We start from the raw sequence: 16,259 nt of genomic DNA, 5'->3' as shown, positions 1-16,259 counted from the left end.
CTTTTATCTCATATTTGTGTATTTCATAAGCCCTGATATTTGCAAAACCATTAGGGTTTAAATAGGATACCTGATACATCTATTATAAGCAGTATTTGAAAGAACAAAATCCATCAATTCAAGACTGGTTAAGACATAGATGAAGTCTGCTATAACTAAAGCACTAGGGAAGGAAAGATGCAAACATGTTATTGTTAACTGTGACAGTGGTATTTTTTGTTGTTGTTGTTGCTGCTGCTGTTTTTTACTTCAGAAATTTTAATGGAAGAACATTATAACTACTATCTTTGGAAGGTACTGTGGAAAGTACTTTATGAAGATTATCTCTTTAGGATGTACAACAGTAATGAGAAAGTTCTCTGATAGCACCATTTTGTAGATCATTATATGACTGAAGGAAGTCACTTTACCAAAGTCACACAGTTTGCAAATCATATCTAAAACTCAAATGTAGGTTAGCCTACTTCCTAATTGTATTCTTTTAGTTGCATTACATATTTCTTCTGTTTATCTAATACCTTTGACTTTATAGGTAAACTCAGAGAACTGTGTAGTATAGAAAGTCTCTTCTCAGATTATTTGATAAAAAGGCAAGATAGAATTACATTTGATTTGAATATGGCAAGAGTTGCAGCTCCCACATTTTGCCTTTCAAAAGTCATTTGGGTTTGTTACACTCAAATCTCATTATTCTCTAATCTTTTTATTCTGTAAAGCAGATTGCAGTAGGTTGAATAGTGGTCCCCCAAAAGATATACCCAAGTCCTTACCCCAGTACCAGTGAATGTGACCTTATTTGAAACGGGACTTTTGCAAAGGTAATTAATTTAAGGATCTTAAGATGAGATCATCCTGGATTAAAGCTGAACCCTAAATCCAATAACTGTTAATAAGAGAAAGGGAAGGGAGAGTTGAGACACACAGATAAAAAACACAGAGGAGAAGGCCACGTGAAGACAGAGGCAGAGATTGGAAATAAGCTGCCACATGCTAAGGAAAGTTAGGAGCTGCAATAATCTAGAAGAGGCAAGGAAGGTTATCCCACTAGATCTTTCAAAGGGAGTGTGGCCCTGCCTATACCTTGATTTTGGACTTCTGGCCTCCAAAATAGTGAGATACCACATTTCTGTTGTTTTAAGCCATTCAGGTTTGTGATTATTTGTTGTGGCAGCCTTAGAAAACTAATACACAGATGTAGTTGATGGTGCAGATGCCAAGATAGTTTGACGAACATTACTGAGAAAAACTGTGTGATTCATGACTGCAACTATGTCTCAAGGATACATTTTTGTAGTTTATCTTCTTGCTGATGCAAACTGAGAAACCATAAAGTGTTATAATATTTATTACTAAAAATCTAACATTCAGGGCTTCAATATAATATTCAGTGTGGTCCCAAATGGTTTCTTTTCCAGTACAGGAACAGAATGAAAACTCATAGTCCCCGTGCTTTCAGGGCAAAAATTCAGGCCAGTGCTAAAAAATATTTCATTGTACTTGAATCTTCATCATTACTGTGATACAAGCAAAAAATTTTCATTAAAACTAGTAATAAAAATGATATCAAGTTCATACACATAATCTAAGTAAATGTATATATGTATGCACATATATGCACATACACATATACATGTATGCATACATGAAACAAAATGTGTATATATGTAGGTGTGTATATGTATACATATATATACATTTGATTTCATTTCTATGTATACAAATATACACATATGTATATATGTGCTTATATATACATGTGTATATATGTACTTTTATACCCCTTTTATACTATTTCTTGCACATTTGATTGATTTCTTATGAAAGGTCAACAGGGAAACAATTGCATATGGAATCCCTACTAGCATCTGATAGATTTTCCTTCTCTGATAAACCCCAGGAATATTCCTTGGCAATTCTCTCTGGACCCAATTTGTGATTTATAGGTGACTGCCTGTAGAGCTCTGGGCTTGGGTTCTGAAAATCCATAGAATCATACATGAGTGGCTTGTGGCTTCCTAGTAGCTTCCACATATGTGAGAAATTGTCAATGCAGAGTACCTGAGACATGACTGACATGAAGTAGGCACCCATCATTGACAACAGTAGTTGAAACTAATGTGATTGTTCTAGTGGTGGTAGTAATAGTAATAGTAGTAGTAGTAGGTAGTAATAATAGTAGTATTGGTGGTGATTGATAGATGAGAAAAGATAGGAATAATCATTTTGGTTTGTCCAAATCTTATGGAATTGTCTTATATAAGAAAGAAGGCCTGAGGAAAGAGATATAACTCCTTATCTTAGTGTTTCCATGGATATTGAGAATCTATTCAAACTCAGAAAGATACCATCTCAGTTAGCTGAGATCAATCTTAAATTTTCTGGATCTTCTGAAATAATCCTTTGCCTATCTCCACATGAGGACTGTCTTTATGATCAGGTCAGAAGCAAGATTCAGTCCTTACAGACGGGCCATGGTAGCAGCCCTTTATCACATCCCAGTCCCCAGTCTCCCATCCTTACACAGCATGATAGAAGAACATTATGGGTTACTTCTGCTGCCAGACATTTCCTTGGCAGAACCACACCTTTGACAAAAAAACACAACTGAGTGAAGATTCACATAGATTCTCAAAGGCTTAGCAGCATCACACACTAGCCTCAGCAGAGCTGGTGATCCACTCTGACATGCAGCAGCTGAGTCAGCCTGCTGTGGAGAGCTTAGAGTGCTTAATCGTTCCCGGGGGAATTATCTCCTCTAGCAACAATCAGTAACATAACTGCCAAAGGTAGAAAGTTACAGCTGCTCACACATGCATAAAAAATTTTTCCTTTTAGGCTGGCCTTGGTGTGTCACAGGAATAATCCAATGGGGTGTTCTTTGAGTCTCCTACTAGTTTTCTGGCATTGCAGAGAAGACAGTCAGGGTTGGCTCTGCTGATTAGCCCTTCAGAGTTTGGGGTGGGGAGCTAGCAGGGGGCAATACTGGTTCCACTTAGTCCTTGGGTTATGGCTGCATATTCTGAGTTTAAGAGAGGATTTACCTCTAAGGTATAGCAGTCATAAAGAAATATGGTAACAGGGCAACAGAGCTCAAAGACAGACAGATGAGCAGAACGTCCTGCTGATCACTGTCATGTGAGCAGATATTATATACTATGTATTGAATTGTGTCCCCGTAGAATTCCTAGATTGAAGCCCTAATGCCCAATGTGATGGTATTTGGAAATGAGGCCTTTGGGAGATAATTTGGTTAAGATGACATCGCAAGGGTGAGGCTATCATGGTGGGACTAGTGCTCATATAAGAGGGGGCGCTAGAGAGTTTGATCATTGTTCACACACACACACACACACACACACACACACACACAAAGTCATGGGAGGATCTACGAAAATGGTGACCGCCAACAAGCCAAAAAGAGCCCTCATCAGAACCTGACCATACTGGTACATTGATCATGGACTTCTAGCCTCCAGAACAGTGAGAAAATAAATCTCTGTACTTTAAATCCCCCAGCTTATGATATTTTATTGTAGCCCACAGCTGATGGATACAATGTAGTAACTTTTTTTTAATAAGTGAGCTTATTTATTTATATTAAGTAGGTGGGCTTTTAGAAGTCATTATACATGTATCAGGCATAGGTATCACAATTATTTTACTAGAAAATAAAAAATGTTTGTCTCTGCTCTCATCATGGGAATCCATCCATCTTCACACAGATGGCTCCAAGTAAGCCTGTCTAAATTCCAGTTACTCAAAAGAATTGCCCCCTGCCCACTTCTCTGTCTATATCACAGAAGCTATGCTAAGCAATGGGCAACTAAGCCCTCAATACTGTGTGTTGTTATCAGAATGACTTTTGTTCTGAAGTGAAATTCTTAAATATATAATTTGGTGCAATCTGAAGCAATTTTCTCATTTTTTGTAAACCATAAAATGTCTCCTGGATTGTTCTATGAAGACTAACTTTCTGTGACTGTTTTCCCATCTGCCTTTCAAATCTCTCATCCCCTGAACTGTGTCTGTCTTCCATAGCCCAAGCAATATAAAGACTCAGCAATCAGGCCAAAAAAATTAAAGAAAAAAAGACTGACATCATTCAAAGACTGACATTTTACTTTTTATTACTAGAATACCTTAAAGAATTAGATCTGATTTGCATTGATATTTGCCAACTGAATTATTAAAGTTTTTTTTTTTTTTTTTCTCTTCCCTCCATTGGATTTTAACACTGCAGTCAACTGCAGACAAAGCTACAATCCTGTGACTTCACAGAGCCTCACGGGCTTTTGAGTTGACCAACTTGAGAAAAATTTCTGACTTGATGCATGAAATGAAGGCAGGTGACACATAAAGGAAATGACAAGGTATTTTTTTTTTTTGGCAAGGAGTTTGCTTCTCATGAAGTTTCTTAAGTGACATGGGGTAATTTTATTGGCATGTCTTTTATGGGTAGCAAGACCCCATTTGAATTACCTATTGAGGTTTCTCTTTTTTATTAGAATGAATTGCAGCCTCAGTGTTCTGGGAGACTTGCAAATGAATATGCCAAGAGAATCATGAGGATTTCAGAAATGTGTGCACATTTTAAGTGATATGTTAGACTCAAACATCATTAGAATGTAGATAGAAAAAGACAAAGTGGGAATTTCTGCGCAGTTGTTACTTCTAAACCTCTTCATCTAAAGTGATAGAAATTCTTACCAAACAAATGTGATAGCGCATATATATCAAGATATTTTTATAAACACACACACACACACACACTCACTGAAACACTTCCTGTTGATTTCTTATTGCACAGGAAGAATCTCAAATGCTCCTGTATTTGTGCTTGGTAGAAACAGTACACAACCCTGACTATGTGAAAAAGATGTGTTTTCTTTAATGCGGGAGTTCTCTAAGTTTACTTTGTGTCAGAATCAACTGAAGGGCATGTTAAACTTCATTTTTGGGCCCCACACCTGGAGTTTCTGATTCAGGTAGATGTGGTGTGGAGTCTGACAACTTGCATTTCTAACAAGTTTCTGGGTGATATAGATGCTGCTGGTTTAGGAATTATACCCAGAACCACTGTTGTGGACTGCCTAGAAACTCTGGTTTTATACTTAAGTGGAGTGGAGAATGAAGTTAGTTCTTTATACTTTCTAACCAAAATGACTATTGTAATTTAAATCCTTATTTTGTTCTGTGGAAGCTAAGACAGTAACAACAAACAACAGGAAAGAAAAGGATTTAAAGAACTTACTTAAACCCCTATAAAAGTAAATTATGGAGAGCAAGGACTCAAACTAGGATTTTCTGATTCCAAAGTTTGTATTCTTTCTATCAAACTACTCTTCGTTTCAATTCTTTACATTTGTAGAGAGCCATACATTTTTCAAACTACTTTTATTTTATTATCTCATTTGATCCCTGAAAACAACAGTCTGCAGCAGGCAGGGCACGTATTATTGTCTACATTTTGCAGATAAAGCTACTACAAAAGATGATGAGAAAAGTGGCTACTGTTATTCAGACTGCATCTCTTTATACACTAGGCAACATTTTTTCCTGAAATATTTAGTAGCAGCATCTGATGTAGCAGGTTCAGAATTAGATGCTGTTCTTTCCAGTGATAGGTATTCTGTGACAAAGTATTATAACCCCATCCCCACCTCCCATGGCATTATTTTTCCTCTTTCCATGGTAGAAATGCATTTGAAGGGAGAGGAGGTGAGGATGAAATTTAGTGTTACCAGATTGGTAGGGAAGTGGGGAAAGGTCCCTAACTGCCATACTTCCAATATTAAGGACAGCAGTGTTCTCCATCTTTAGCACGAGCTTTTTAAAATTTAATGAGCATCTAGAGATCTTGAGGAAATGCATATTTTCATCCAGTGGGTCAGTGATGGGACCTAGTAATCTGCATTTCCTTTTCTTTCCTCTACAACTTTTTCCAGAAGCAATATTCTACATTTCCACAGTAATGCAACCTTTGATAGCCAAATAACAACCTTATTTCTCAAAACTATTATTATTTTCATTATTCTCTGAACCACCTCTCAGTGTCTAGGATAAAACAGAAAAATTGAAAATATAAAACATTGTAACAATCTTTGGTGAGTACTATGCACATTGTAGAACTTACCTAGGTGTTTCTCTGTGCTAGACTACTTATATATCCCACAATCTTCCAAACTATTTTGTTCTGAAGATCCTGGATGATGCTCCAACTGTGGTCCATGGAGTAGCAGTGCTCACATTACCCGAGTGCTTGTCAGAAAAGGAGAATTTCAGGCCCCACCCTGGACCCACTGAATTAGAATCCATATTTTAGTAAGATGCTTCAGATCATTTCCTAGCACAATTGTAAGAGAAGTTCTTCCAGTCATCTTTGCAATCCTCCTGTGATTACAATGTCATCATTCTGTCCACCTGGCTTGTAATCTAACTTCCTGAGAGGCTTTACTTCTACAGAATCCTAAAATTCACCAAAAGAGATCATTTAAATGTGAGATCAGGTAAGGAATCTGTATTGTTCAATACCTTTGCTTCTACTTTGTGTAATTCTGATGATCAGCCAAATTTATAAATCCAGTGGCCATCTAATAGTGACCACAAAAATGATGCCACAGGTGGTCACCACCAGAAGGGTTTTACAATAAGCACAAGAAGTATTATAAAACTTACAGCTCTTGTAATGGGGGTTCCTTCTTCAGTTTGACTCAACATATGAACTGTCAGAGTGAGACTGAACTCTTCACTGCCACACCTTCACCCTCACAGTAGCACAAGTTCACTGGAGTGACAGTGTTGAGATCTTTGTCACCACATACATAAAGACAAAAACCCTTTCCCAGATACAAAATCTGCAATGGACATTTCACAGTGTTTTGTTGTTGCTGTTTTGAGATGGAGTCTCACTCTGTCACCCAGACTGCAGTACAATAGTGTGATCTTGGCTCACTGCAACCTCCACCTTCCAGGTTTTAGCGATTCTCCTGCCTCAGCCTCCCAAGTAGCTGAAACTATAGGCACATGCCACCCCACTCAGCTCATTTGTATATTTTTAGTAGAGATGAGTTTTCACCATGTTGGCCAGACGGGTCTCAATCTCCTGACATCAAGTGATCCACACACCTTGGCCTCCCAACGTGCTGGGATTATGGACAAAAGCCACTGTGCCTGGCCTAACATTTCACAGTGTTTTCAGGAAAGAAAATGTCCTGTATTTTAAAGATGTTATATGATACAGTACTATAAAACTATAGCTTATGAAGAATCTGTTCTTTAAATGTAAGCTTTAAGCAGTTTGCAACAGAGTCTGATGTTTCCCTAGAATAAGTGATTCATTTATTCATTCAGCAAATATTTATTGGATGCTTATGATGTGCCAGGGACTACAATGGGAACTAAGGACATGCAGGTGGCTGCTTTCATGAGAAAAGTAGACAGTAAAAAAGTAAATGTTTAAAACAATTGCTGAGTGTGATAACTACTGAGAGGAACGGAACAATTGCTCATAATAAATGAGTGATAAGAGACTATCAAAGGGCCAGATACAAGAATGTGGAGATTTGGGAGGATTCTCCATAGCACACTGGAAAATGACGTAAGTCAGATGGAAGCAGATCAGCATGCCAGAGAAACTCAAGGCAAGAAGAATCTGAATTAGACCTATACAGAGAACATTCCTGAAATGTTCAGAATCTTCTTGCCAATAAATTACTGAAACTATTAATTGGATAGACTTCAGTTCTATAATTCTATTGTATCATTTGTAATTTCTTTTTTATTCACACATGCTTTATTTATCAGTGTGTATTTAGTTAATACTTCATGACATAAGTTGGGTTATTTCCCACTAATACTTTTATTTTTTCAGAATAAAATCCTTAATTCAATAACTCGATTGATTGATTGAACATCTATAATTTGCCAATTAATATCTTGAAAATACACACATTAATAAGGCATGTTTTTTTCATTTTTATAGCTCTTATAAACTAGGGGAGAGTGAATGAGCACATAGTTAATATGCAGTTTTATTAATTTTATGATGGTCCTTCCTGGAGGAACTATCATCTTGAAGGTCTTACAAGAAGTCATACTGGTAAAATGATGGTACAAATAGGATAAACCTTCATGTATCAAGTAGAAAACCAGAGGTGTGAAGGCCCAAAAGCAAGTGAATAAAGTACATTCTAGAAATATTAAAAGAGTATAATTTGAAAAATGTTCTAGGGATAAGATAATCACTTGAATTAGGGACTTAATGTCATGCTAAGTAGTTTAAACTTTATTCCAAAAGCACTGGGAAATAGGAAAAGTAAGCAGCAAAATGGACTGTTTCCACACTTAGAAATAGTAGCAAAGGGTCCAGTTGGAAAACTGATGAAATGCAGGTGGGAGGAAATACTGGCTGAGCTACATTGTGACAATGACAATAAGGAAGGTGAATGAATAAGTAGTCAACAAGGAAATAATCAAGATAATGTGTGGAATTAATCATTGCTGGGCCAAAGAAAGAAAGGGAGGCTAGGATCACTCTCAACTTTCTGACTCAGAAAATTTTTATTTCCTACCCTGAACATCTCTTGAAACTTGTTCTCTGGCCCCTTTGCTTCTGACAACCATGGGTACCATATCTTGATTCATGAGACCTGAGATTGTCCCCCTTGGCAAGGATCTAAATCAGATCTACCCTCCCATCTCATGAGGTATATTAGAATAGATCTTAGCTGACATCCATAGACAACATTGCAAAGTCCATTGTGGACAGTCCATAGGAGCTGTACAAGGAAATGAGACTTGCTCCTTTGTAGATAAGCCATATTAATACAGTGCGAATCCTTTTGCAACTTGTTGCTTAGTGGCTTGGTTAACTCCCAAATAAATCTACCTGCACTTACTGTGAGGAATTTTATTGTGAAAATATCTGCTTCTTTCAGCAATTCCATGGTCACTTTGATTTTTGAATATGCTTGTTGAAGAAACTATAATGTATTTGTTTATTTGCTTATCTGTTTGCTTATTTATTTTTCTGTGTAACTCCCCTTTGTTGCTATTCAGTGGCTTACTCTTGAACTTTGCAGGTCACTTTGTGTGTGTGAAACACCAGTTTTGAAAAATAAAAAAACAAAGGTTTAATTCACTATTATAAGTTCTATATAGCTACAGTTAATAAAATACTTACTGTTATATAACCAGACTGTGGGAAAACTATTCTCTCAAGTGAGGTTGGATATACGAATAAGCCATGCCAGAACTTCTCCCTCTAACAAACAAGACACTGTTATTATCATGCCCTTTTGAAAACTATATCTTAAGTGGGTACATTGGGATGCTAATGTAATATAAGATATAAAATATTAAGGCTAACTTAGATGTTAGCTTTTTAAAAATTCCCTTGGTGGTTGTGCTGGAATGAAGGATAGACCTGAATAAAGAAGAACTGAGGTGGTTTTCAACCAAGTTGTTAATACCACCCGAAATGATCACTATTGGCAGCTAATATATAGTTAACTAATAATTACAATAAATATTAATAATATCAAGAATAGCTAATGCTGCACCAAGAACTTTGCCTACATATTTTAGTTTTCAAGATAATATACAATATATATTCTATTTTTAAATGTATTTTAAACACAGACTATTTGGAATAGTGGCAAAAAGTATTTGAAGTAGTAAGATGCTGAGAGATGTGGACTCTGTATTTCTGTTTTACTAGGCCACGTACAAGTTTCTGATCAAGTCATTGCCTCTCCCGACTCAAGGTTCCACAATGTCTTAGAGCACTGATGTCCAAGTTAGTCCCCCGAGAACACATCTAGGCTGTTTTACTTCTCTTCAGGCAGAGTGCTCTGGAAGTCTGATGAGACATCTCTGCAGGGTAGGAGTGGGGTCGTAGGATGATGCTAGGGCATTTGTCCAACACTTGCTAGAATAGCCAGCAAATTAGGTTGTGCAGATCTTCTCAATGGCTTAAAGGCTAACCATGTCAGTTACTATGAGCATCTCCAGGATTTTTAAAGTTTGGGCTGGGGAGGCCAGTAATCATGTGGTTAAATTTTGTAGTAATTTTCTAAATTATCCATTTGTTTTAATAATAAGGTTACTGAAAAATAATTTGTATTTACTTGATTAGGCCATTATAAAGCCATCTGTATTGGGAAAATATGTTTCAAATCTAAATTTAAGACATTTTATACACACAAACAGCTGTTTATATACCTGCTACTGTTATACTGAGACTACTGGGAAAGTACACAACTCTGTGTGTGTGTGTGTGTGTGTGTATGTGTGTGTGTGTGTGGTGTATAATGTAGTAGATACACTGTTATTTACTACAGTATATACAGTAGTATATACATGGTATATATACCATCAGTATATAAGTAAGGCACTGGAAATAAAATATACCTAACACTTTAAAATTTATTTTTGCGCTTTCGGAAGAAGGGAATGGATATATTAAAAAGTAAAGTGCAATTTTAAAAAGTTTTAAATATTAAAAGAAAAGTAGCATAACAAAACCCCTACATCATTATTTCACATACAGATGCTTGCCTGGATTCTTAAATGCACGATCATTCTAGGCCTGTATATATATTGTTTTTTATACCTGTGATACTCTTTCTTCGCCTATTTTCTTGGCCAGGTCCTATTCATTCTTGAGGTTTCAGCATAATAGCTTTCAGGTGAGCTTTGCTGGTCTTGCAGATTTTGCTACATGGCTGTGTTTTATGATCTCAGTGAAAGGTGTAATGTTTTCTCATAATGAAGGATCTAATTATGGGGCTATTCATGCAATTATAGATGTCCTGACTTACGGTGGCTTGACTTACAATTTTTTGACTTTACGATGGTATGAAAGCCATATGCATTTAGTAGGTGCACCAACTTAGGACAGGGTTATATCTGGATAAGCCCATCCTAAGTCAAGAAAGATGTGAATTAGTTCAGTGTTTTGCTTGCTCTTCCTTATGTCTGTTTACAGAGTGAACACTGTAAATAATTCTTGCCAAATGAAAATATTGTGAGATGGAGATCAAGATTAATCTGAGTATGATTCTGTATTGACAAATGACATATTTTAAAACCAATATAGAAGTAAGACACTGAAAAGAGAATATAAGATTTTTCTTTTTCTTCTCTTTTTAAAGAAAATTAAAACTATTAAAAAATGCAAGAGATAAATGAAAGCAATTAATAGAATAAATTAAGTCATCATTCTCTTTTGAATGTTACTGCATGGTCCAAAGCCTTTACCTGCGAAATGCATACATTTAACTCTTCCACATCCATATGCTACAAAATTTGACTCACAGAATCTTCTGGAAGGTCCATACCAGGGAAATAATTTCCTGAAACTTAAATTGTAGATGATGTGTTCTTTGTGTTAAATATGAAATCATACTAATTTGAACATGCTAACTTGAAGGACCAGATGATAGTTACTTACAACAGGTACTTCTGTAATTCAGCTTAAATAAATGAGTTCAGTTTAACATTATATATTTCTCTCAAACCCATAAGGTCAGAGTTTAGACTGGTCATTTTGGGTAAGTTACAAATAGAAGTAAAACATATAGGAGTAATAGCATTAATGGAATCAAAAAGTACCATCAGTCAAGGGTTCAGACTTGGAAATGAATTGAAAGGGGAATCTCAGATCAAGTGGTTAAAAATCAATGTCCGGCCGGGCGCGGTGGCTCAAGCCTGTAATCCCAGCACTTTGGGAGGCCGAGGCGTGTGGATCACGAGGTCAAGAGATTGAGACCATCCTGGTCAACATGGTGAAACCCCGTCTCTACTAAAAATACGAAAAATTAGCTGGGCATGGTGGCGCATGCCCGTAATCCCAGCTACTCAGGAGGCTGAGGCAGGAGAATTGCCTGAACCCAGGAGGCGGAGGTTGTGGTGAGCCGAGATTGCACCATTGCACTCCAGCCTGGGTAACAAGAGCGAAACTCCCGACTCAAAAAAAAAAAAAAAAAAAAAAAAAAGAATGTCCAATGAGAAAATGGGCTTTCACATTCTTCAGACTCCTCTTAGCTTCTCCAGGCACAGTATTTTCCCATTCACTACATCAAATTGCGAAATATTTTTTAAGTGAGATCTGGCTTGTGGCCGAACAAGAAAATTACAGTTGGGTTGTAGTTGGGCTGTTCTCAGCCGAAAGGGTTAAATCCTCAGTGTATCTTTTGATTTTTTCAGTGATAGAAAGCTACTGAGGCTGTGAAAACCTTTGCAGAAATGAAATGCATAGAAACTCTTTCTGTGACCCTGAGCAATCCTGACAACACATGATGCACATTTGAGAAAGGGACTTCCTGATGAATGTGAGAAGAAAGATTTAGAAACAAAGTTAAATGAAGATGGGAGCAGCATTGCTCACAGAAGGAAGATCAAACACTCTATAGAAAATACACGTTATGGTGCAATTGCCCTCTGGGAGTCACAGGATTATGAAAGTCTAACTTAAGGGATAAAATAGGTCACATTTAATAACAGCATGTGTGACACATCATTTTGAGCTATATAACTGAAGAGGGAAGAAAAGTAATCAGAAATACAAGAAAGGCACGCAGAATGCACGAATGTCTTCAAGTTCATCTAATTCAGGTGTTTTTATTTTGCATGTATGAAAAATTCACCATTCTTCTAATTTAGCTTTTTAAAAGCAGTATACATGAAAAGGAAATTTCAGGTGCAAAAAGAAACAAAATGGCCTTACCAAATTTTTAAAATGAAATTAAGAGGTAATAAATATTCTCCTCATAAAAATATGCCATGCATGTTTCTTTTTTTCTTTCTCTCATGTCATCAAATGACAGATAATCAGGTATTGTGAACCCTGCACAGAATCTTCCCCTATCCAGGGCTCATTGTCCCTATGGGGTCGAGCTAATTACAGGTACATTTCCTCTGCAAGGCAGTCACACTCTGTACTGTTGAAGGCACAATTAATAATTGAACAAAGCTAGTGTTTTTTTTTTTTTTTTTTTTCCTCTCACATGGCCATGGGTTGCAGGCAGATTTGCTGTCACACAGGGAGCAGAGTCTCTTCTTTGGGTCTTTTCTATATACCTTGTTTGTAATCTCCAAGAAAGACTTCACATTATAGGCGAAAAGAATCACCTACTATTCTCATATTTTGAAAGAAATTTTTAAAAATCCCATGAAAACAAAAATCATAGTGTCCTTTATAAAATAGCAAAAAAATAGCAAAGTAAGTTCTCTTTCCTATCACCAGGAATACAATTATGATCTGTTGGTTATTTAGGTCTGATGTGAAAGAGATGAAAGAGGAGGCTGGGGAATGTAGGGGAGAATAGTAGTCTGCCCTCAAGTCTGCAAATGCAACAGAAAGCCAGTTTTGCATGTGCTGGAATAGAATCTGACCCACAAAGTGGGCCTAGATAGAATACTCTATAAGAGTAAGGCTGTTTCCTTTGAGATGTCTGAAGGAGCTAGATGGAGGATATCCCCAAACCCCTACCCTGCACCACGGATGAGTGCAGCAAATCCTTGTCCTGTGTTTCAAGCCATGGCCTTGAGTAGGAGTCTATCAACTTTACTGTAAAGGGCCAAACAGATAATATTTTACATTTTGTGGACCAAGTGATCCTTGTTGGAATTATTCAGTGCTGCTGTTTTAGAACAAAAGCAACCATAGAGAATTTGTAAATGAATGAGCATGGCTGGGTTTCAATAAAACTTTGTGTAAGTACACTGAAATTTGATTTATATATATATATATATATATATATATATATATATATATATATATATTTTGCATGTAAAATAAATAAAACTATTTTGATTTTTTTCCCATTTAACAACTAAAAAACACCATTCTTAGCTTTCAGGCAGTAGATAAATGGAGCAGACTAAATTTGATACCCAGGCTGTGGTTTGCTGACCTCTGTTGTTGACTATTGAGAATCCCTGTGAGTGTATCTATTATTTTGGTTGATATTTAAGTCTCCCGGGTCCTCTTAGTTTATGTAAATACAGCCTTTATTCTGGAAGACATAGCTTGTTCTTTGGTCTTTTGTTGACTTGAAACATCATAGAAAACCAGGTTATTAAGGGTTCAAATCACATGTTGATTATCATGGGAAAGTTTATAAGAGTTAGTTATTACTACCTGAACTCCTAGACAAGCTGGAAAAGACTCTGAAACTCTGGTACCACATCAGAAGTTTTATAAACTCAAGGGATAAAAAGGAATCTATCTTTAGGTTCAGTTCAGCCATAGCACATTTTTCCCGAAAAGCCTATTTGCTGGTCAATATTGCATCAAAAGAAAGTGTCTATTAATGTAGTTCATTATTTTATTATTACTTGAATAGAATCTTTCCTCTTTTCTAACTCCCATTTCCCTTTTTTATCCATCCCTACCTTTTTCCACAAAAGATTAAGAGATTATAAATACCTTTACATAGACATTTACATTAATTAGAAAAGGTGAGACAAAATAAAAATAATGCTAAGAAAACAAGATGATAGCAGAAGTGTGGTCTGAAATGAACTTGATACCATAAACTTCTATATAGCTTGTTTATAATCAATTTTGATGTGTAATTTATGCATAATTACATATTTTTACACATGGTCTATAAATTTGGCTCTAAGTTTGCTAATAGTCAAAGAATAAAGGACATACAATCACTTAAGAAAATGTGCTAGGTCCTTTCTTAAAAAAGAAGCAATTGCTTAGGAAAAAAGAAAGTAGAGAAACTGAAAAACAAAACAAATTTCTTCAAAGGGTCTTTTCAAAGGAAAACTATGTGAAACAATTAACAATCTCTCAATAATAACATTACAGTAAACACAATGATTTTAGGTGTCTTTTATAACATCCTTAAATATGAGCCAATAACTTCTATACCAAATTGCTATTCAGTAAAAGCAGTGCTTCTTGGGACAGGGGTAGGTGGCATGGGATTGGAGCCAACACAGTGCCATCCAAGTAGAATGTGCTCTGAAGGTTTAATTCATTCCACCAAAAAGATATAATATCTGCATGTTTGTACTTTAGACAATCCTTTATATATATTTTTTCCATACAAGATATAAAATAAGTATGTAACTCAAAGAGTTTGAGATTACTCTCCCAAATAAGTGTCTCATGTATATATTATCAATAAGTAAGTTTCAGGTGTTAATAAGGATGGGTTTTGAGTGACAATTTCTCAAGAAAATAGAGGCCTCTAATAAGAATGCTTGCCTAAATATAAAACCATTCTATTGGTTGGTCCAAATTTTACTTGAGAAATTAATTTGGTTTCTAACATCAAACAGAGGACTCATCTTTTCACACCACAAAATACAGATATTTTTAAAGACATGATAACCAAACATTATCCTGGCCTTTTAGAAATGTTGCAGTTTAGCTCCTGTTGTACATCCAGCTTTGAATAATATTTTTATAGTGTTCACTGTAAAATGAATACATTGTAACAAATCTCTAGTTACTTTTATGAGAAAATTTTAGGTGACTATAAGATATAAATTAGTTAACTTTGTGGGTTACCTACAAAATCAATAATATAAGAATAACTGACCTATTGCCTATCTTTCTGGAAGATTTAAATAGTAGGCTACATTCTATAAAGACCGTGTTATTTGAAAAGACATAGTTTTGCATACAAGAATTTGTAATTGGTAGAGTAGAGGAGTACGTATGCAGCTAATCTTAAATAATTGGCTCAAATATTTCAATAAAGTTCAAAAAGCAGGAGGCCTTGGAACCTTTTTATGGCGATGGTGGCGAGAAGGGGGAAGAAGGGATGTTGAAGACATTCCTGGGAAATGAGTTTCTGATTTTAACTGAATTAGTATCGATAGCTGGGACTCAAAATGAGTTGAAGAAGCTTACTCCATGTCTGATGCCCATCACAGAACCAGATGCCAAGGCCAGAACAATAAAAGTCAGAAACAATTCTGTATTTTCCTGATGGATTTCTTCACAAGGTGCTACAAGTTAGAAAACTGTAGTTAAAAGTAAAGCAAAGCAAACAGGCAAACAACTATGTAAGGTAACTCAGACAAAATATTGCCCCAAGACATTCAATCACCAAATGGGCATATATTTTACATATAAGATCAAGCCATTGAATGCTTCTGTATTTGTTGAGTTGCTGGAGAGGGGGCTGTTCTGTTGAAACTGAGATTTTACAGATAGATAGATCTATACAGATATATGTTCAGTACTATTATTATAAACTTTATAGAGGTGAAGACATTAGCAAAGATCATGA

At 36.0% G+C, this 16,259-nt stretch overlaps 1 protein-coding gene across 3 annotated transcripts in view; it reads right to left on the bottom strand.

Annotated features, from left to right (window-relative positions):
• Positions 1-16,259, bottom strand: part of LSAMP (limbic system associated membrane protein) — a 631,380-nt gene that overhangs the window by 210,338 nt on the left and 404,783 nt on the right. The window lies entirely within an intron of this gene.

This window comes from Saimiri boliviensis, chromosome 8 (genome assembly GCF_048565385.1).
Source record: "Saimiri boliviensis isolate mSaiBol1 chromosome 8, mSaiBol1.pri, whole genome shotgun sequence".
NCBI classification, from domain to species: Eukaryota; Metazoa; Chordata; class Mammalia; order Primates; family Cebidae; genus Saimiri; species Saimiri boliviensis.
Note: the sequence above shows the minus strand (reverse complement) of the source record. Positions and strands in the feature narration are given on the sequence as shown.